Below are 24000 nucleotides of genomic sequence, written 5' to 3'. Positions count from 1 at the left end.
AAAAACGTTAATAGCAAAGCCGTCATCATGACCTTAAAGGACTCCTCTCCCCCCAATTAGGTACCCCATACAAGTATACTAAATTTCAATTGAACAGCTTTAAAGTTATATAGCGGAAACGAAAATTTTAGTTACGAAGGGAAACGCGTATAATGACATTCAAGAGCTTTTTCGAAAAGGCAAAATCTTAATATGAGGACTACGTTTGACAAATGTGGAGACAATATTTTATGGTGCCTTTTTTCCTGGCCGTTTTTCTATCCATGAATGTTGAATTTTGCACCAAGGATCTGAGGTTCCCTAGATTTACGTTCACTAGTTGTGCACCTGCTCAAGCCCAATTTTGTAAACCAGGCTGGGTTTTATTTTTGGTTTCTTTCGTTCTATATTTAATTGTATGTGCAAATACTCTCCTTTGAGTGCCAATAAATGAAATGTAAATTTGTTCGAGTACACAAAGAACGGTCACCGCCATTAAAAGAGCAATAACTTACAAAACGAGAAAATAGTTGACAAACGGTGTCAATTCGAGTAGCTTTCGTTCCACACACATGCTGTCTTAGACACGGACTAAAGTTATGCCATCTTGGATCAAAATAGATACAATTTACTTTTCTTGTTTGAACAGGGCCGATAAGAAGGCATTTCAATTATGAAAGAAACAAAATCAACTATGGATAAAATGTATACACAATGAATTGCTTTGAACCTACAAAAATTGTAATTTGTAACTAGGACATCTTTACAATGACATTTGGTTTAATTCGAGCCGTATAAAAACAGAAACACTTCTAGAAAATAAGAAAACCCATGTGCTAGCGTGCAACACCTAGAGCTGAATATTGATTAATGGCAAGCACCAACATAAACAAGTCTTGGTGGCTAGCCGACTCCTGTGCCCATTGCCACACCATGCAACAAACCACACAAACCCTGGTTACATACAGTTGTGTGTGTGTGTGTGTGAGAGAGAGAGAGAGAGAGAAAGGGGGGGGGGGGCATTTTTACTTCCTGCATTGTCGTACGTAAAACGAAAATAAATATGCACGCATCGCCTGACAACGAAATCTGATACGCTAACAATAATAGGCTAAGCGGGGGGGAGGGGGGGAGGGGGTAGGCAGTTTGCAACATTGTTATGAACAAACACTGTCCATAACGTTAACCTATATTCTTTCTGACAAAACAAGGCGACACGACTTTAATGTATCTAACCTAAGTGAAGTAACTCCGATCCAAACAGAAAGAAAGATTAGATACAATAAGATAGATATACAATTATCGGGCGTCAGATACAAACGGCTTGTAAATAATAGAGCATCCATACCTAAACAACTGTCTAATATATAACCACAAATAACTATCTAACAATCGGTTTTGCAGTAAAATGGCTCATGACAAATACAACCTATAAACATAGTGTATCCACGTGCGAAGTGAGGCCACATGTTTACACATGTAAGCTGTCAATACATGTATACTATTCATTCACTGAATAACAATTACCGTCTGACTCATTCCACACTGAACAAAACTTACACAAAATGATTCGAAATTTATACTAAAACTGACTAACCTTATCTGCCTTGGTAAAAAGCTGTCATTATCAATTCCATAAAGCCATGGCACCACAAACATCAATCTGCGTGCAAAAATACAATTCCTCTAATGCGCTTCGCTTCGATGCAGTTAGCTTGGACTACTCAAAAAGCTGAATACTCAAACCAGCGGGCTCGCTTCGACTAGTAGCGGAATTCCCCGGCACTATTGATTGATATCTATAAATAAGTTACTGGGTTACGCTATTTTGTGCACGATCTGTAAATTAATAAAACGCACTGATCGTCTTGGATTTGACCTTTAAACTACAATATATCATCAACACGGCAAACAAAAAAAGGACTTGTCTCGTTGAAAATTTGGGCCGCGATATTAACTAGTGAATCAATAGGCTAGAGTAAAATTTTTTTTTCATAACTCCGTGTTGAACGAATAGTATGATCAAATTATATTTTCAGACGCTGGCCAGGCTTATCAACTCTGACTGATGCTTACTGCTATGTATTTGTGTGTGTGTGTGTGTGTGTGTGTGTGTGTGTGTGCTTGGGTTTATTGGGTTTTTCGGGGGAGGGGGGTCGAGGCATGAACGGTTCACATACTGCATGTCTTTACATTTTCAGATTTTTTCAAGCTAAAACTTATGGTCAGTATTCATCCACGGAAGTCACAGTAGCTCTGTTGGCAGCGCGTCCGACTCGTAATCCAAGGGTCACGAGTTCGATAGAACAAACATAAACAACGTATCCCTGAATATAATATACGTTTATATATATTTTCTAAGCAACACGGAAAAAAATTAATGTAAAACTCTTTTCCTGAGTGCACTAATTTCAAAAGACCAAGCACGGTACAAACACAAACGTGAACGATGCACAGACTGCTTGCAACAAGGAACGGCCTTTGCAAATATGGGTCCCGATATGGATCATTTTGGCGGGGACCCTGGATTTATGCGCACGGCATCTGGAGAAAAATGAAACTTTTAAACAAGCTATATATGATACTGAACTTAAATTTCTTCCATCGCTTTAAAATTGCTTTCTCTCTATTGATATATTTTTAAATATTACTAACGCGTGGGGACCCCGCGAGCGCCGGGCCCGATTATACCAAATCGGTCCAATCGGCTTAGGTCGGCCCTGCTAACAAGTACATAATGGACAGGAGATTTTCAGGTAACAGCTTTTTGAGGATGGGAAGAGATCCAACTTTTCTACTCAACATTATTTATAATTACTTCACTCAAGACAGTATTGGCTACTTACTAACAAATTTATCACAATTATCATCGATATCAAAATGATCGTCTGTGGGCTGTGTTGTTATGGGGTGGTCCAACCTCTTTTCCCAGCCAAAGCCGAAACTATTACAACCAACACGTAGGTATGCTATGCACATGGGACTGTTTACATTATCTGGTTGCAGGCAACGTGTCCCATTTGCAGCAAGCTTGGGTTTATTATTAGAACGGGAACATTTCAAAAGTGTATTTTTGTACATAGATGACCATACTAGCGGTATGTATGTATGTATGTATGTATGTATGTATGTATGTATGTATGTATCCATGGTAATTAAAATGTAACTAAGTATATAGTTGGCCACTTTAGCGTCAATGGCAATTAGCATTACAAAAAACCATGGGCCACTTTGGCGTCAAAATTTATAGCGTCATTGGGAATTAGCATTACAAGACCCCCTGGGCCACTTTAGCGTCAACGGGTCTTTAACTTTAAAAAATGGGTATAAGCACTATCCATTTAATACATAAACATTTGGACATGAAAAAACTTATTTACAAGTTATTTAGTTCTTGGCTCTAGTAAACTACTGTTTAAAATTAAAGTTCACTCCTTTCTAAAATCAATTCATATGCAACGTATTTACATTTAATGTTCATTTATAAGAAAACGCTAAAACAAAACAAGTAACAACCAATCAAACAGGAAAAAGTTCATGTTTCTCTCTATATCCGTCGCACATGTTGTTAAAAATCTGGCCAGCTACCATTTGTGTCCCATCGTAGATGTTTCCTATCACTTACTCCAGTTCATTAGTAAATATCCTGTTATGTCCATCGTGCTAGGTACACTTATCGGTAAGCAGATCAAGTGCAGGCATTGTCTTCTACTCATGGAGGTACAACGTATGTCATACGAATGGTCACTTTTCCATTGGTGATGTCACATTTTTCTCCCATCGTCTGCACGTCTTCTATAGCTCTCACGTTTGGAAGAAGTTAGTTCTGCAGGTGTGCTAAACCCAAGACATACATGCAAGTTCAAACTGTCGTGATACAAAGATAGGATCAAACGACCTTGATCTTTGACTTGGCAATGACATTTGAGTTCTTTTAACAGTGAGTCAAGTAGGTATATAATGAAACCTGCTACTTCCTCGTCTGGAACGTCAGACACAAAGTCTTTAAATTTCACCGTGTAGGTGTAAGTTGTCGTCCTAAATTTGCTCGATGTCGCTGTCTGAGTCATTTGGATGCTAAAATACTCCTTTAAATGTACTGAATCCTTTCCCTTCTTGAACGCACTTTGCTGTGACGGTATGGTGGTGAAAGAAGTCAATGATGTTTGTTCCTTCTCTTTTTTCATCTGCATAGAGTGATTCATCTTTCTCGTCGATTGTCCTTGCAAAGAAGTGTCGCTCTTGGAAGTCGTCTCTTTTTTATACTGAGCAATATCAGCATGTCCATAAGGCAAAGTCTTGTGGTCTGAAAGTTGCTCTGGTTGCACGTAGTTTGTCATGGCGTTAGTACATTAACAACTAAGATGTACTGCACTGATGATGTAATCGTGAGGCATAGCATCACACCCGAGTTTCTGGTTGACTTGAGTCTTACGCTCAATATTTGCTGTTTGAAAGGATTCATTTTTCTCGATTGACGTTGGAAGTGACAATGAACTATTGGTCTTGGACGTTGTCCCTTTTTATGTGCTGACCAATATCGACCTGACCGTACGGCAAAGTGAAGTGGTTGGGAAGCCTCAATCGCTACTGGTACACGCATGTTTTAGTTTTACAGTTCAGAGTTAACCATAGTCAGGGTTATACAGTTCAGTGTTACTCGCGCCACTCTTGAAAAAGACGTGTTTCTTTCTTTTCTGAAAAACGGAGGATCTAATGTTAGAACTGTTTTCAGTGACATTTTGCAAAATTGGATAAAACTAAGATACCCGAGTTGTACAAGCTCAAGTCAACTCAAGATTTTTTTTCATCCAACGATTTGAAGCTAAGGCGGTGGAAAATATCTGTTAACCAATGAAGTCGCTTACAATGAATGAAACATTTGTGTGGTTCTGAATTCAAGGCAAGTAATGTAGTGGTCAGGCGCAGAGAAACACGTCTGATGTTGTCACTGGGCGAGGCGCAAACGAAAGTGATTCGATGCTAAGGTGGTAGAAAATAGGTGTAGTCAATAAAATGGCTTCTAACGACTGGCGCATTGTTTTGCCTAGGCTCATGCGTTTTTACCATTGCAGTGCAGGCTGACTGGAGTGTGAACTTTACAATACTGTGTTGTGTAACGTAACATTTCTTCTTGCCATATCAAATACTTAGCTGTGTCATTATTGTTCGCCTTTTGAAACTGACCAAAAGAAAATATTTTCTCACCTGGTCATTTTGACGTACACACATTTGCATAGGTGGAGAGAGAAATGATATAGTATTGAGTGGTAGTTTTTATCAAACTAGTGAATTTTGGGTCTGTATTAAGTAAATAAACTAAAGTACAGTGAACCTCAAGGATGCTAACCCAAGCCGTCTGTCCATTGATGCATGTATTTACATCAGAAGAAAAATATCTCTAAAACACAAAGATATAAGGCAAGCATGATTAGAATGAACACAAATACAGCAAACTGTAGTAACAAAGGTATGTTTTCCTTTACGTCCGCGTAACTTAAAGTTTCAATCCCCTTGCAAGACAAACTTGGTACCTTTTGTAGAGCTTGAAAGAAGAAAATTTAACAAATCTAAGCACTTTGCTCCAGATATTTCCTTTTGCAGCAACAGACTATACAATTTAAATACCGTTACAACCATGTAAAACTTACACCTTCTATAACAAAGAAATACATAAAAAATAGAATGAAAGATTAACGATGACTAACCAACAAAAGTGAATTTAACAAAGGCAATGACGTGTAGAAATGCCTCTCCCTTTAGGTGAATGTAATCTGCCATGCACCATCAACTTAAAGAAAATATTATAAACAGAGAGAAACCTGAATTCATATTTCAGTGTTTTTCATAATTATTTGTACATACCCAAGCAATAATAAAGAGTGGAAGAGGGAAAATACACATAAAAGCTTTGATATTTCTGACAAAATGAGGGGATTTTCCTAATGTTCTTAACGACCTATATATGCTTGGACTTGTCTGTGGGATATCCACAAATAAAGAAGTACAGATTTCTGGTCAAGCTGCAAGTGTGTACGTGTTTTGAAAAATGTTAAAAATTGGAAATACAATTTTATCGTGACACTTATAAAGTGAAGAGTCTGTGCAAGTCTCAAAAGCCATAGTCATAAAACTTTTGTACGACTTGTAAAGATTTTAAATTTAAAAAATGTGAAGTATCACAAGTTATTATCACAAACAGAAGTGGAACACAAAGGCTTGACAGTTATTGTTTAGATGCATCCACTAAACTTCACAACTTACTTGCTCTGTCTCATACTTTGGTCTTAGGAACGATCACCTTTGTAAGTGCAACAACAATGGTAACATCAGGAGGAGGCGCCGTCGCTGCTGTCGAAAAAGGGTAGTTTAAACAGATGGGTTTAGTATCTTTTTTAAATATAAAATGAAGAAAAACGTGTGTTAAAACAGGGTAGGTAGACATCGTGGTCAGCCACAAAGCAGAAGTGACTGAGATAAGGAGACATCGTTGTCGAGTAGCGTGGTTTTCTGGAGTACGTACGTGTCCTGACGGCACAGTGCCATCTCTAGCTCTCTTGAAGACACCAATTGTCTGTTGTTTTTTCTTGCAAACTTTTTTCTTTCGTGCTAGGGTTTGAATCGAAGGGTCATCAAGATGCATGCGGTGTTTAAGACGCATCGCTGTCGTTGGGTTCCTATATGTTTGCCTTTCACTTGACTTGTAAAATATACCAAGTCGTTATGACAACAAGAGGTAGAAAGGGTATATATGGAGAGAACGAACTTAGTTAAATCATTTCTGAATGAGCAATCGAGATGAAACGACCGCACGATTTCAGTGAGAGAGAAGCAGAACATAAGAGGCAGAAGTGACATATCGCCTCACACACGAAAAGAAGTGTTCGCTCAAACTGAAGACATGAGCGAACCTGAACCAACACCTTCCACGTCTGCCACCAGACAGGAGAGCCTACTCCAAAACAAAGGTCACAGTATCACCCGAAAAGTATTACCACATTCGAGAGACGGAAAAGCACTCCTCTAGAAAATTTAGAACGACGGCTTACACTTACACGGTGAAGTTTAAAGATTTCAAGATCGACGTACCGCTGGAGAAAGCAGAGGGCTTCATCACCTAGGTGTGGGATTCTTTGTTAGCCACACTGAAACACCAAAGTCAAGCCAAAGAAGACGATCGCTTGAGACTTTCCATTCATCACGATGGTTTGAAATCCCCTGTTTGGATCGAGTTTAGTAGCCCAGCAGAACTGACCCCTTCCAAAGTCCGACGTACCGCTGGAGATAGCAGAAGAGTTCATCACCGACGTGTGGGATTCTTTGTTACCCACTCTGAAACGACAATGTGAAGCCAAAGAAGACGATCGCTTGAGACTTTCCATTCATCACGACAGTTTGAAGTCACCCGTTCGGATTCAATTTGGCAGCTCAGCAGAATTGACACCTTCGAAAGTCATCGACAAGATTCAACACGTGCAACAATCCAATGACAAGTTTCTCATCACCGATGGAAAAGCGACATTGTTTATGACCCACGTGTCTCTTCCCCAAGAGACAGGACGCAAAAAGGTGTTAGTGATGGACGACCTTCGCAGCACCAAAAGGAGCCTCGTCCAAATTAACAACCCTCAAGACCAGATGTGTCTAGCACGTGCCATCGTCTTAGGACGAACGTATGCCGACAAGAACGACACGGTATAATGGAAAAGAGCCTGGAAAACTATTCAACAATCAGACCTAGCCAAACAACGAAGTGAAGCAGAACTACTGTTACAGCAAGCAGGGCTATCCAAAGACACACCCTGTGGCATTCCTGAAATACAAAAATTGCAAGATGTCATAGCTCCACGCTACACCTTGAAAATGCACCCTCAAAAAGTGCGTGGACCTCTGTGTTTTCGAGGCAAAGATTTCAAAGACGGAAAATACATTCATGTCTATCATCACAATGAACATTTCGATACCATTACCAGTATCACTGGATTCCTGGGATACAGATATTACTGTGAGAAATGTGACTATGGCTATAACAATCGAGAGCAACACAAGCATTGTGGATCGAAATGCTCAGGATGTTTGGCATCTAAACCCTGTATAGACGAAGGACAACAAAGAGTGCATTGCCCTGCTTGTTACCAACACCATCTAAAGACGCAAGGTTCACAGCAGAAAAGTGCTTGTCAACTCCTGAGATTATGCACTACTTGTGGACAAGGCATACGTACCAATAATGCCAAGGCACACGTATGTTCAGGAAAGAAACGATGTCACAGTTGTCACCAAATCATGGACTTGGAACACCAATGCTAGATTCAAAAATACCAACCACAACAAGAGGAAGATGATCCGAAGAAAGGGAATGTCATCTTTTTCGATTCCGAATGCATGCAAGAAAATGGCATTCACATTCCTAATTTCTGTGTGGCTCATCTTTAGTCATTGCCCTCACTGGAGCAAGATTCCTGGAGGACGTGAAAAAATCTTACGGGGACCGAACACGCTAACCGATTTCGCCCAATGGATCTTAGACTCCATCAACGAGACGTGGAGCCAAGAGGACATCGAACGTTACGGAGATTGTCATCGCCATGCCACAGCGATGGCTCACAATTTCTCTGGATACGATGGATCAGTTTCTTTTGAGATACTATAAGGAAGAAAGCACCGAACGTCCTAAAGTCACTTTGAACGGGGTCAAAATCATTGCTTTGCAAGTGGGACACGTACAGTTTAAAGATCGAGTGAGTTACTTGGCTATGCCTTTGAGCTGAATGCCTAAAATGTTTGGAATGACAGAAATGGCCAAAGGTTATTTTCCTCACTTTTTCAATATCGAACCAAACAACACGCCGTTCTACCCCATTTGCCTGAGACTCACGACTACGACCCCGACAACATGCGTACCGATCAACGAGAAGCTTTCTACGCTTGGTACCAGGCTCACGCCTCGGACCCCTTCGACTTTCAGGAAGAAATGTTAAAGTATAGTCGTTCCGACGTGGACACTTTACGGCGCTGCTGCGGACAATTTCGAGAACACAGACGGGTCGAGCCTTTGAAAGAGGCCGGCACCATTGCCAAAGCGTGTTCCTTAGTGTATCGCCAACGATTCATGCCCGAAAACACCCTAGCTGTCAACAGTCCTCAAACAACCACCTTTGTCAAACGTCAGTAATCGGTCAAAGACCTACGCTGGTTACATTACTTGTGCGACAAGGAAGACAAATGGATTCAGCACGCCAGCAACGGAGGAGGCGAAAAGACAATCTGAAAGTATTCAGTGGATGGCTGGGACTTACAAAACCCCAAGATAAAGTACGAGTTTAACGGTTGCTTATTTCACGGATGTCTTTTCTGCTACCCTGAACGTAACACTAAAATAAGTTTTTACATTGGACCATGGAAGACTTGTCATTGGCGCTTGAAGTTAAAACAGCAAGGATACCAAGTGCTGGAAATGTGTGAAAACGAGTACGATCACTGTTTGAAAACAGATACCGAATTTAAACGCATCGTAGAAAGTTACAAGCTGGTCGACCCACTGAACCCGAGGGACATTTTGTATGGAGGAAGGACAAATTGCACCTGTGTGCTGTACCAAGCCAACGAGGAGAAAGGAGACAAAATCAAATACTTGGACGTGTGTTCATTGTTACCTTACGTGTGTAAATATTGTCGCTTTCCTGCAGGGCACCCGCAATAGCTGACAGAACTCATCGACTTGGACAACATTCGACAATACGAAGGATTGATCATGTGCAAAGTCTTACCTCCCACCGACTTGTACCATCGCCTGTTCCTTCACCATTGCCAAGGAAAACTGATGTTTCCCTTGTGCCGTACTTGTGCTGAAACGTGCAACCAAAACCAACCTTGTCAGCACACCCAAGAAGAACGCGCCTGGACGGGAACGTGGGTCAGCGTGGAATTGTTCAAAGCTCTGGACTGTTAGAAGTGTACGAAATTTACCACTTTCCAAAGACACAAAAATACCACAAGGAGATGAGACTCAGAAAGGCATTTTCGCAGACTACGTGGATGTCTTTCTGAAATGGAATCAAGAAGTCAGCGGCTATCCTTCCTGGTGCCATATTCCCAAAGACCAAATGAAATTCAAAGAGAAATACTGGGAGCAGGAAGGCATCACTTTAGACCACATCGAGAAAAACGAAGGAAGGCGATCGTTTGCCAAAGTGATATTAAATTGCTTGTGGGGAAAAATGGCACAACACCAAGACGGAATATTTGACAGAACCTTCCCAGTACTTCCAGATGATTCACGACAAAACTAAATACGTTGAAACACGTGAACGTCGTTCTTGAGGATTTGATCTTAGTTGATCGCATCCTATACTTTGACACGGACAGTTGCATCTACATCGATCGCCCGGGTCAAAGTCACCCTAAACTCGAAGGAACCGTTCAGGAACCTGGATAGAAGAACAGCCCGACGAGAAGATTATAGGACCAACCAAGAGAAGTGCACACGGAGTGTAAAGTGAAAGGATTGACTCTCAATTATCGCAAAAGTCAAGTGGTGAACTTTGGCGTATTGAAGGAAGCATTGCAGTCTGGAGAGGATGGAAACTTTAAAGTGACCACCTACGAACCGCACAAGATTGTACATTCACCCACCCACCAAATCGCCAGTCGACCCTTGGAAAAACTGTATCAAATCGTGTACCAGAAGCGAGTGAAGCTTCCCAACCACTTCACTTTGCTGACGGTCACGTCGATATTGGTTAGCACATAGAAAGGGACAACGTCCAAGATCGATGGCTCATTGTCACTTCCAACGTCAATCGAGAAATATGAATCCTTTCAAACAGCAAGCATTGGGCATAAGACTCAAGTCCAACGAGAAACTCGGGTGTGATGCTATGCCTCACGATTACATCATCAATGCAGTACAACATCTTAGTTGCTAATGTATTAACGCCATGACAAACTATGTGCAACCAGTGCAACTTTCAGACCACAAGATTTTGCCTTATGGATATGCTGACATTGCCCAGTATAAAAAAGAGACGACTTCCAAGAGCGACACTTCTTTGCAAGGACAAGCGACGAGAAAGATGAATCACTCTATGCAGATGAAAAAAAAGAGAAGGAACAAACATCATTGACTTCTTTCACCACCATACCGTCACAACAGAGGGCGTCCAAGAAGGGAAAGGATTCAATAGACCTAAAGGAGTATTTTAGCCTCCAAATGGCTCAGACAGCGACCTCGAGAATATTTAGGACGACAACTTACACCTACACGGTGAAATTTGAAGAGTTTGCGTTTGACGTTCCAGACAGGGAAGTAGCAGGTTTTATTACAGGCCTACCTGACTCACTGTTAGAGGAACTCAAATGTCATTGCCAAGTCAAAGATCGAGGTCGTTTGAGCTTATCTATGTATCACGACAGTTTGAACTCGCCTGTATGTCTCGGGCTTAGCACACCTGCAGAACTAACTTCTTTCAAACATGTGAGGGCTACAGAAGACGTGCAGACGATGAGAGAAAAAATTTGACATCACCGATGGAAAAGTGACCATTCATATGGCATACGTTGTACCTCCATGGGAAGAAGACGATAACTCCACTTGATCTGCCTACCGATAGGTGTACCTAACATGATGGACATAACAGGATATTTACTAATGAACTGGAGTAAGTGATAGGAAACATTTACGATGGGACACAAATGGTAGCTGACCAGATTTTTAATAACGTCTGCGAAGGATATAGAGAAAAAATGAACTTTGTTCTATTTGATTAGTTGTTAGTTGTTTTGTTCTAGATTTCTCTTATAAATGAACATTAAATGTAAATACATTCCATATGATTTGATTTTAGAAAGGAGTGAACTTTAATTTTAAACAGTAGTTTACTAGAACCAAGAAATAAATAACTGGTAAATAGTTTTTTCATGTCCAAATGTTCATGTATTAAATGGATAGTGCTTAGACCAAAGCACAGGCCAGAGAGCCCATGTATATACTTGAATACATGTTTTGAACCCAAACAATATACCTTTCTTTTTCGAGTCTCTATTCTATCTGTGAGTCTTTCTTTAGAACATTGCTGTCCTCTTTTCCGTGTGTTTAGATGTGTATTTGTATGTTTGTCCCTATCAACCCTTTATCCTTAGAAATAAATTTCACCCTATAAAAGTTTTTCACCCTATAGACCTCATGACGCCACCCAATGTTAAATTCCTATGGACCTCCAGGTGACATTCCATGTTAAATTCCCATTGACGCCAATTTTGATATACCCATTTTTAACGTTAAAGTCCCGTTGACGCTAAAGTGATCCTGGGGGTCTTTTAATGCTAATTCCCAATGACGCCAAAGTGGCCCAGGTTTTTTTGTAATGCTAATTGCCATTGACGCTAAAGTGGCCCATTATACCACTTACGTATGTATGTATGTATGTATGTATGTATGTATGTATGTATATGTATGTATGTATGTATGTATGTATGTATGTATGTATGTATGTATGTATGTATCAATGGCAATTAAAATGTTGTTATAAAGCACATTGATCTACCAGTGCTACTGGTATCTCAAATTGTGATCCGCCCAAGGCGCGGTAAAACGGATCTAAAAAACGTTCTTTCAACTGCAGGCATAAAGATCACTGACGAATTTTCACTCATTAATCATTAATGACGTATTAAAATAATGATGAAAAGTATTAATAGTCGTTAAAATTCCAAATCACACACACATTAGATCAGCGTGCAAACAAATCAGCTCATTAATGTCAGCGTGCAGACAAACCAAATATCGTTTTAGGTTTTGGTGTGTTATGGCACACAGAACATTGGGGGTTTTTTTTACTTACGTTTAGTGCCGAGACAAGTAGAAATAAAATACACTACCCAAGGACACGTCACAGTGAGAAGAGTGAAGCTTGTGTATTCTTCATTCTCTTTTGCAACCTTTTTAGAACTAAGGTGAACACTTGAATAGCAACATCGCCATCCTTAACATAGCTACACATGTGGGGCCTTTCTTTAAGTGATAATAAGTACTAACACAAAATATAATGGATATAATGTTGCCTTGAAAAAGGAATCGATAGATTTAGAAATACATATACGACATAAAAACTGACAAATGACACTGCAAAACTGGTGCGAAACCAGGCCAAGCGTTTTCGAAATATACCGTGTCTTTTTTTCAAGGTCACAATGCCATAAACGATAGTTACACAAATGAAAACATATCAAACCAAAAAACACAGTGCATTACAAAAGGTTACAGTGTGTTGCCCTAGATAAGTACAGTTAAATATAAAGTAAAGGTTAAAAGATGTTGAGTGTTGTTAATTTTAGTTCTAGCTAGGCACATATGAGTAACAGCTGACCCCAATCGTCTGCTTTAGTAGGTCAGCAATGAAACATTTGCGCCGTCTACAATAATTTCCATCCCGGATACAATATTTCCATCCTGGATATAATATTTTGATGAGTTGGCTGTTTGTAAAAACTTGCATATAGTTATGTTCTAAAGCAATATTGTATCATTGAATTGGTAGTATACACTAGCTTAATAAACGCTTTTTTGTATAAATTTACAAATGCGGGGTTATTTTTGTTTTGTTTTGTTTTTACATTTTTACATACAAATTATAGTGAAAATAGCATTGGTGCATATTTAGATACCCTGAACGAACCAAGATCTGGTGACGACAGTATAACGCATGTGAAACAGACATAAAAAACCTCAAGCACTCTCTCGACGAACCAGGGCAAGAAAAAAAAACACAGAACCTGTGGCTGATAATGAGTTTAAGTGTAGCTCTGACTATAATAGGCAAGTCAAAAACAAAATTTAAAAATATGACAAGGTGTAACATTTGCATGTCTTGGTACCATGATAAAAATATGACAAGGTGTAACATTTGCATGTCTTGGTACCATGATAAAAATATGACAAGGTGTAACATTTGCATGTCTTGGTACCATGATAAAAATATGACAAGGTGTAACATTTGCATGTCTTGGTACCATGATAAAAATATGACAAGGTGTAACATTTGCATGTCTTGGTACCATGATAAAAATATGACAAGGTGTAACATTTGCATGTCTTGGTACCATGATAAAAATATGACAAGGTGTAACATTTGCATGTCTTGGTACCATGATACTTGTGTTGGTATAAGCAAAACAGACCCAACAGGAATCTGGCTCCGTACTCTATATAGAAAAATACCTAAAGACCTTAGAACGATTCAGGCTGCTGGCTCTGTACTCAATGTAGACAAATACCTAAACACCATAGAATGATTCAGGTTTCGGTAAATGAAATGCATGCTTGTAAAACGGTAATTTTAAACTAAATACAAATTCTGTCAAACAGTATGGAATCAAAATTTGCAAACAGAAAAGACTAAATATCTAGGATACAAAACGCATGGCTATATACGATAAATTAACCTCGCTACAACTTGAAGAAATCAAACAGTAAACACTATATGCCAAACTTGAAACAAATAAAACAGCTGTATTGTCGAAGAAAACACAAAATGTAATCGAACTGATAAAAACTAATACAAAATACTCAGAATCAGGTAATGAAACGGCCACTAGTCAGACCGACAGGAGTCAACCAATAGCTGATAAACAAACATGAGCTAAAGAAAGATATGAACATCCTCAAACAGATAAAAATCTACTTAGTTGTTCTTTTCCAAAGCCAACAAAGACACTGATTACAGGATCATCACTCCTGAAAAGTATCAACACCAGAGGACTTTCACGAGAGGTACATGTGAAGTCATACCTTGGTGCCACCATTGACAGTCTCAAAAGAGAACTGAACAAACTTGACCTAAATAATTACCATACCATTATTGTACTAGTATGTGAACATGACACCGATATAGATCTGGAATTAAACCAGTTTGAAGTCAAATATATGTCCCTTATCAACCGGTTGCTAGTCCAGGTAGACAAGGTCGTTATATCTGGCTTTATTCCAAGATGTAAAGTGGATATGACGCAATATGAAGACATGTTCATAAATATTTTTAGCTCATTCAATCTACCATACTTATCAAACCACGACAGCTTCTTGCTAGCGTTGGGTCAGCTACCGTCTACTTTTTTACACTCTGACCTGATCCACCTGAAAGATGCGGGCACATCAAACCTATTGAAATATATACATAGTGTTACTCCTGTACTCAAAACACGTGAGTAAGCACTACCCAACTGATCAATACCAACATAGGCAACAGAAAAGCCCCAGACTTGCAATGCAAGCCCGTAATTGGTGGAAACAGAAACATCAACATAATACACATGGCATGGTTATTGAAGCAGCCTCGAACGTTATACAATGCCTTGGAAAAGCGACCCTTCGTTCATACAACAATACACACATGACATACGTGGCATACCTAGCTATAACTATAACCATTACTTATGTCCATCTACTTACAATGATTTTAATACATATACCTCAATCAATAATAAGTATATTGATTTTGGAGATATTTGTTCCGACTGTCTCTCTGTCCAAAGTACTAATTCTAATTATACATGCCAAGGTTATGAGGTATCCCCGTCGGACTCGGGATCAACTTATAAATCTGTCTTCATTCCTACAACGACTGAGAAAAATGTAAACTGTAATTATTTGGTATGAAAAAGGAAGATTTGCATCTTATAGATATCAGTGTAAGACACATCTTACCAAAGATCGATGAACTAAGACTTACAATACAAAATAAACCCAACCTTGCACTAATTGGACTGCCAAAAGTTTCCAGATTGTAATGTACCTGAGAGTGCTATCCCTATCAACAACTTTTCTTTGGAAAGACGAGATCGACCACAAGGCATAGGAGGAGGGATAGTCATGTACGTTTCAAATAACTTAACATACAAGAGAAGAGCAGATTTTGAAAATTCTACTATAGAATCAATATGGATCGAGTCAAGTTTCCTCAATAGTCAATCTATCTATATCTGCTCAGCGGACCGACCCCCCCCCCCCCAACTCCCTCATGGACTGACCAATTTGAACATGATTTAGAAGCTGCTTTATCTTCCAACAATGAAGTAATTATCATGGGAGACTTTAATATTGACTTCCTTTCTGATACTTATATTAAATGGCTACATGTGATACAACTAGACGACCTTGCACAGGTAACATATGCTCCAAAAAGAGTAACAGCCTGTACTTCTACTCTGACCGACCACATCTACACTACCCATCCTACCAATCTCTACGAGATAAACGTACCATGTTTCCCTGTTCGTGGTCACTGTCCTATATGCGCAACTCATAAGCAACAGAGCGCAAAGAAATACAACTTACACTTTTACATGTAATACAGATGGTTTCAAACTCTTTGCTGAACATGAATTTCTCACCGAACTATCACAATACATTTCCCTAACATAGACCCATACTATGACTTGTCTGTCTGGAACCAATGTTTTCTTACTATCTTAAATAAACACGCCCCCATACGCATCAATCGAACATAACTATCAAAAGAACCAGAATGATATGCTAATGAAATCGTAGGGCACAACGCAAACGAAACTGCTATCATAAATATAAAGACTTTACAAAATATCGATTGTGGAGAAACAAAGTCAAATCAATCGCTGTAAAACACAAACGCTCTTTTTTCAAAGAAGCCATCATATCAAACTCCGATAGCATATTCATCTGGAATTACGACATCTAACGTCAACGAAACCTGCACCTCTAGCTCCATGTGAAAATTATAGTTGATGGCGCTAGTTATACACATGAGCTCGAAATTGCAAACGAACTGGACCATTTTGTTTACTAAAATCTCCCAAACGCTTGACATGTATAATCGTACAGAGCCTAATTTAGACAAACTTACTAAATCCGTGAATGAAAGGTTACCCGATCATGTTAATTTCAACATTCCCTTACTAATAATAAATGATACTGTTGATAGTATCAATAAACTTGACACAAACAAATCAGCTGGTCCAGATGAATTTCACCCCCAAACTCTGGAAATGTCGGCTTTATCAATCTGCGAATCGTTGAAAAAAATAATTAACTGTAGTATCACTTCCTGTAAATTCACGGAGTCACTGAAGTTAGTAAAAGTATTCGCAATTTATAAGGGAAATGAAAATAATGACCCATCCAACTATCGACCCATATATGTTCTATCCGTACTTTCAAAACTTATTGAAAAACATGTCACCAAGCATATTTTCAGATAGCTTGACAAGTACCAAGGATCTATATTAGGGCCTCTTCTTTTTCTCTTATTTATCAATGACAATGCCTTGTATCCAGCGCACTCTAACACAGATCTTTTTGCTGACGGTTCTACATTGCATTTATCTAGTAAATCTCTAGACTCCTTTAAAAATAAACTTCAAATCGACCTCAACAATATATCAGTTTGGTGGTATCAAAACAAAATGCATATTAACATCTCTAAAACGAGAAGTATGACAATCGTAACAAGGCAGCGTCTGTCTACTAACATGGATTTACTTCTGACTGAAAATGGCTTAGACGTATATACTGTCAAAAAAAAAAAAAATATTGGCATCTGCATTGATCAACACCTCAGCTGAAATGTACACATCGATCATCTATGTGCAACGGTAGTCTAAAGAATAACTCTGTTAAAATTGCGTTCGAAATTTCTACCTCCTCAATCACTTGAACTTTATTTTTCGGGTTATATACTACCACTGGTAGAATACGGCTGTACCATATGTGGAAACACTTCCAATTACAATCTGTCCTGAACTGATAAACGCCAGAAAAGGGCAGCCGAATAATACTGAAACTTCCTGTTGTGACTCTCGAGAATGTTTTCTTTTCATATATATGAAGATATGTATGTACCTGTGTATTAAATATTGTTCATATTTGTATGTTTCCCAGTAGAGTCACACATAGTCATGTTATTTATGTATGAATGAGTGTGAGACGATACCTGGTTATGTGCATGGTCTTGTGTTTTTATTTTGTGTATTATTTTTTAACATAGCCGATTACAAAAACTGAGGACCACAATGCAGATGGGTCAGCCATGACCTAATGTGTTATCCTCGTTAAAGATAATTTATTATTATTATTATTATTATTATTATTATTAAGATCATGCGAAAGCAAATACATGTTAGGGAAATGCGATTTTGGTAGCCTGTTAGTTCCTTGTTACAACAATATGCAATGACATGCCCTTTGGATTATTTCTGGTTTAAGCCGCTGGGTTTGAGTGTGCAGTCGGCGAACCCAAGCTTATTGGTTCCCTGTTCTCTGTGCTCCATTTTGAGTTATGGACGATCACAGTCAGGATTACATCATTGAAAGTATTTGCCTGGAGAAATCTTCTGCTACTGGGCTCCGTTCCACATTATTTGTTTGCCAGTCTGACCTGTGGATATTTATTTTAATGTTTAATTTCTGCGTTTCTGCAATACATTTCGAGCCGCATACTTGCATTGATGATGTAGATCACATTTTCTGCAATGCATGTTATAGTATGGTAATGAATATGAAACTCCTCATATGTGCATATGTTCGAAGATGTGCTTCTTTCCTCGATGTGCAATCTGACTAAAATCGGATCTCCACTGTCCGTCACCCATACTGCCTTGATGTGTTGCCACATATGGTATCGTGTTTCCACATATAGTATCGTGTTTCCACAAGGCAAAATTTTCCCATCTATTATTTGATTTGAGAACGTATTTAAATTTCGTTAAATTTACCCTGACTAGGATGTCTCTCGAATTGTGATTTATGTGAAATACGTATGTATGTATGTATGTATGTATGTATGTATGTATATATATATATATATATATATATATATATATATATATATATATATATATATATATATATATATATATATATATCAGACCATTTATTCTCGTTTACATTTCGTTTCATGAATACAGTCAAAACTCTTTGACGTATAGAGACCCCGTCCCTCCGTGAAAAAGAAAAAAACAAACAAAATAAAAATATATTTTCGAATAGACTGGCTGTCAGTTCAATCTGCTTGTTGTCTATGTTATCTACTACAGACTGGTTAAAACCGTTCTATCTAACTTCGCTCCAATGAATACTGCTTTTTTGTCGCGATGGGTACTACTTTCTTTGTCGTGATGGGTACTACCAACCTTCTTCATCGCGACAAAGCGGAGCAGAGTTGGATAATCTGATTTTAATATTTTCACCTATTTATGCCCGGTAAGTTGTAGGTAAGTGGGGGACTGCCGCTGCACAACAATAAGAGTTTGGAAAGTTGATATTAGGGAAAAATTACTACAGTAGCATTAGAGGAAGTTATTTTAATAGTGCATTTCCGAAAGGGCGAGTATGCATTTGGAGCAGGTTAATATAATTTGGCAAAGGAGCGAGAAAGTCGTTTTTAATCTGATAAGGTTAGCTTTCTTATAGTACTTTTATAGTGAATCAAGGGCAGAACTACTGTAGTACAACTAGATGATATAATTAATATAAACCAATGGAAAATAAAATAAATGGAAATTTGCTTCGATATATACAATTCACTGAAAATGAAATGCAAGAACAAACACATACACTAAACGCATATGTATATCAATGATGTCAATCCCATATGTATGAATTCGCACTAAAGGCCACAACAGTCATCAAGGTCCCACGAAATTATAAAAGGGAGAAAAAAACTGAAACAATGCGATGATAGCATGAGAAATCGAATACCGTCATCTGTTGATGCATATGCAGATACATTTTCATTTGAATATCTCATATGATTATTTTTAAATAGTCCTCACACAATCTGTGTAAAATAAAGTTCGAAAATGTGTTCCTAAACAGATTTTGTTAAAAAAAATTAATATAGTATCTTGAAAATCAAAGCAGATTATCTACATATGAAAACAAATACGTCAATCAGATTCCATTTGTCTATTTCAAGGTGTATTTTGCTTAATTGTGGTAACTAGTTGGGTTTTTTTTTTTTTTTTTTTTTTTCCAAAACAAAGTCTGTCCCAATTATTGAACATGTGTACCAAAATTGAAAACAGGATACAATGACGTCAAAAAATAAAACGAGTTCTTAAAGTGTTTGGCGTGGGGCGTAATTATGCAAAAATAATAAAAAGTTTAAGTGCAAAAAGCTAAAACAATTGACCTAAAGACGTAATCAGATAATCCGTTCATAACTATGATAAAATGTGCAGTTTTATGTCTCAGTGCTAAACAGTGTTTATGCTATTGCGCTAAAACGAATTCGGTACGGACAGACGGACGGAAGGATAGCAGCAAAGCTATCAGTCCCTGCTCACGTTGTTGTTGTTATAGGGTTTAACGCCGTTTTTCAGCACAAGATAGGCTATACATGACGGCCAGTATTAATGGTGGAGGAAGAACCCGGGAAAACCGCGGAAAGAACCACCGACCAACGAGAAGCTACCGGCAAGCTTTCTCACATATCCACACTGACCGAGCCTGAGACTCGAACCCACGCAGACAGAGGTGAGATGGCAGTGATCCGTGACGGAGAGCGCTTTAGACCACTCGGCCACTCGCCCCCCCCCCCCCCCCGCTCACATAGCGGAGGCATAATTAAATCATACGAAATAGATCAATATTAAATACCCGTCTTTGCTGTGTCACAGTTAACACCCTATTAGCTGCACGTTTCCTTTCTTAAAATTACGAGTTTAGTTTCTTTGTTCTTTTTTTTTTTTTTTAATAAATTTAATGAATCGCCGTTTTGAGATTTACCCCCGGAACGAGTTTGATCGGTGCACTCAACTAGTCTCCCCAAGTCGAACACAAACCTGTTTGCTATTACTCGTCGACTGGTTTCCCATTATTGACGTCAGAGGGGTTTTTAATTCCCTCCAGGAGGTAACCTTGTTGCTCACTGAAGACAGTGCTAAATATACTTACCGAACATATCCATATAATAGTACACTCAATGCGCACACGAAATTAAGGCAACATATGGCTTTGTCTATCACACTGAGTTTCAGGCTAAATTAGTATAAATACTCATAAACTCATGGAAATTTATTTTTGTAACATTGTTAGAATAATTTGCGGCTAAGAATTTACTCTTCATATTGACGTTACCATTAATATGTAGTGTTGACTTGTATGTAAGTTTTAACCCTTTCAGCTAATACAATGTTGACTTGTTCTCGGTATTTTAATACGCTCAGCGTGGAAGACAGATGTTTGGAGTGTGGCATTCAAGATTTAGATAAAAGATTAAAGTTATCTGTGCTTACTTAAATTACTACAAATGATCGCTATAAATTAGAAACTTGTGCATATATTGCCGATATCATGATCATTTTTGAACAAAATATTGCGAGGAGGTTAGCATACAATCAAACATGCGCCCAGTGTTGCACGTGTATACGAAAGAGAGTTATGTAACCCACAAAACGTTTTGCGCATTATTGATGTTGTTGTTGCTGTAGAAATAATATTATTAATTGTTGTAGTACTTTTTATTGTTGTTGTGCTTTTCTCAAAGACACACTCAGGCAACCGACCGGAACTGGCCTGGGCAGGTATCAAACCCGCGACCCTCGAATTAGGAATCCGGTCCTATGCTATACCAACTACACTATGCGGTTGCCTTTGATAAGTAGAACACATAATGTTGTGAATACAGAATCACGAACCAGTTATGCTAGGTGTTCCGTAATGCTTACGTGTGACCAGTGTTATTACGTGTGTCACAGTGTGAGTGCGGGATTAAAGCGAGAATGCTCTTGGAGGAGAAAAAGTCCTCCTTCCGCCAAACTATCCCAGCACCATCCCACCTTCGCTATATGAAGGCCATTAGTCGGGTTGATAGCAAATGGGATAATATGATAGGGGAACTAACTCTTGCCATCAAAATCAGGCCTCCGCTTTGTATCACAATATCAAATATCATTTTCTTGACTTATTTTCATCAGATTGATTCGTCTCCTTTTCCTACTACTACCTTCTACTATTACTACAGACGTACATTCGCACTTGCCAGCCCTGGCCATCGACAGGTGATTTGTTATTTAAAAAACATTATGAAAATTGCGCATTTATATGCTTTAAGTCATTATTATGAATGTGACTAATCAACGATTTTAACAGATCGTCGAAAAGCCACATTTTGATCCAAAATAACGATAACTTCGAGCAGCCTGTCATTATAACACAAATAATTAACTACTTCCATTTAAAGATAAAATTAAAGCGCATGTATAAACAGTAAATGGATATTTTAAGAACATTTCTTACTAAATAATTTAAAATCCGCTTCGAAGATAATACAGATTTTATGAAGGATCTGCAATTAATACAAAGGGATTTATGGTTGGTTTAGATTGTTAACAACTGTTGATCTTACTGAAAGAGAGTCGAGTTTAAAATGGGGAGTTTGGAACTTTGTAAATAATTCATTTGAGACATTTTTTGCAACAAAGTATTAATTACACTATTTATTTGTTTAACAAGATGAAGAAGAAGCAGAAAAGAAGAACAGGAGATAATTTATTATTATTATTATTATTATTATTATTATTATTATTATTTATTTTATTTTTTTAAAATTAGTTTTAGGCATAACAACTTCCAACAGTTACTATACTGAAAGATTGTTTTTATAATTAAAAAAAATCATTATTGAATAAAATGAAAAAGAAGACAGTTAATAATAATAATAATAATTTGTACAAAAGTTATAGAAGTAACATGATGTTGTGCCTAGATTTGCACCACTAATTTTTTGTTTTATTATTATTATTATTATTATTATTATTATTTTGCTTTATTTCCAAAATGGCAAGCTATGATAACACCGTTAAACGACTTTATGATCCAAGTCTTTATCTGTTAAAGAAAAATTTGAATTTTAAGATAATAAAAACTTCGAAAAAATGTCGATGCGGTAAAATGATAGTATCAGTAAGGACATAATAACTTAAATATCTTAAACAAAGACATGATGTTTTGTTTAGACAATAACACAGCGTCCTCTAATCATTCGGACCACCTCGGCCATTGCTGAGATAAACATATATGCATCTGATACATGTCAACGCAGTAATTTAAAGAAATATCATACATTTTGTTCACCGAAAATTTCTCCGCAAAAATAAAACAAAATATATATTCGGACCACATGCGATTCAGTTGATCATGTGATTGAGCGAAAAGTAGCTCAACGCAATTGCAATTTCTAGGCCAATCCTTGTTTCGAAAATAGCCCAGATGCTTCGAATGGCAGCTTTCGACATACATTCGAGGTATGATCCGTACAAATGACCTCGAAGTCGTGAATGCTTCTTGCTGGTTTGAGATAACAAATACCGATATTTTATGGGGTGCTTTTTCTTCTTAAAGCGACAAAGTACTTCCTTGTTGGACTGTCTTTCTAAGAAAAATCGACTCTAATATAAGATTGTTTACAGCCAGTAACGCACAATATAAGTATAATCGTGTGCCCGAAAATATTGGACTGAAAGATTTATTATAGAGTAGGATGGTTTATCCATCTCGAACGATGCTATGAGGACAGTGTACCCGACATGAACCTATTTTTGTCAATAACATGACGTGTCCGTTTCGCTTTCTCTGCACGTGTAGTTAAGGGTGTAGGGGTGATCGACCGAACCGTGCAGATTATAAGTTTCAAAACAAAATGCATGGTCTAAAAAGAATCAGCAGGTATATGCTTTGAAAATGTCATGTTGTCTGTACCTTGACCTTCTAAAGTCAGATATGAATTTTAGAATACATGAGCTGATTGTGCAGACACCTTAATATTGGCGCTTTTCTATGATACTACTTTTGTTCAAACTTTTCTTGCACTAGGGTTTTCCTGTGCGCTACCTGTAGAATTAACCTGAACTAAGCAAGGTCTCCCTTTTCATGAGTGATACGGCTGTGTTTGCATTCTAATATTTTTCTTTCCCTTAGTCTTTTTATTTCTTAACTACATTTCCTTTTGTCCTTTCCTTTTTTTGTACTCTGGATAAGCGGGAATGATA

General features: G+C 38.1%; 1 protein-coding gene across 2 annotated transcripts in view; it reads right to left on the bottom strand.

The window, feature by feature from the left end:
- LOC149783133 (neo-calmodulin-like) overlaps positions 1-24000 on the bottom strand; it is a 233638-nt gene that overhangs the window by 182490 nt on the left and 27148 nt on the right. Inside the window, exon 1 of one of the 2 annotated variants that reach the window (XM_089931357.1) lies at positions 1577-1697. The exons of the other annotated variant lie outside the window; for it this stretch is intronic. The gene's annotated coding sequence lies outside the window, so the exon portion shown is untranslated. Of the gene's footprint in view, positions 1-1576; positions 1698-24000 lie in introns of those variants that run through there. 2 annotated transcript variants of the gene reach the window in all.

This window comes from Sinohyriopsis cumingii, chromosome 14 (genome assembly GCF_028554795.1).
Source record: "Sinohyriopsis cumingii isolate HCF-2022 chromosome 14, ASM2855479v2, whole genome shotgun sequence".
Classification (NCBI taxonomy): domain Eukaryota; kingdom Metazoa; phylum Mollusca; class Bivalvia; order Unionida; family Unionidae; genus Sinohyriopsis; species Sinohyriopsis cumingii.
Note: the sequence above shows the minus strand (reverse complement) of the source record. Positions and strands in the feature narration are given on the sequence as shown.